General features: G+C 49.8%; 1 protein-coding gene across 1 annotated transcript in view; it reads right to left on the reverse strand.

Moving 5' to 3' along the window:
* LOC119593596 (extensin-like) overlaps positions 1–540 on the reverse strand; it is a 12,049-nt gene that overhangs the window by 1,277 nt on the left and 10,232 nt on the right.

Genomic DNA, 540 nt, shown 5'->3' on the forward strand with positions numbered 1-540 from the left:
CCCTTGTTTTTATTCATACCCAAAATTTAAAATCCAAAAAAAAAATCTCGGTTTCCTTCAACAGGCTCTCTCTGCATATAAGAAAAATTTGGGCTTTCCCGGGGCCTTTGACGCAAAATAAAGGGAAATCCCAAAGAGCAAAAGCACCCCCCGCGCATGGCCTGGTAGGCGGGCGCGGCGTGGGCGTAACCCCGAAGTCGGTCTCGCGGGGTTTGGCTTTCGACGCATCCAGGACCTGCACCCAAAGTTTCCCTCGTCGGCGGGCAGATGCCAGCTCCAAAACACTCCTCCTCGTCTGTAGTAGCGCCCCCCCGCCGCCCCTCCATAATGTAGTCCATTTTCTCGCGTTGCGGGGGTCTTCACGCAGTACCTGGGGGGGGGGGGGGCGCTTTAGGGGGTTTTTGTCTTTCTAAGTGTCTGTGGATGAGCCCTCTCTATTTAGCTGTCTATTTTACTTGTTTTTAAATTTTGTTTCTTCCTATATTTTTTGTTTATTGCCTTTTATATCTACTTGTCTCTCTATTTTCCAAAAACCCCCCC

Source organism: Penaeus monodon, chromosome 32, assembly GCF_015228065.2.
Source record: "Penaeus monodon isolate SGIC_2016 chromosome 32, NSTDA_Pmon_1, whole genome shotgun sequence".
NCBI lineage: Eukaryota > Metazoa > Arthropoda > Malacostraca > Decapoda > Penaeidae > Penaeus > Penaeus monodon.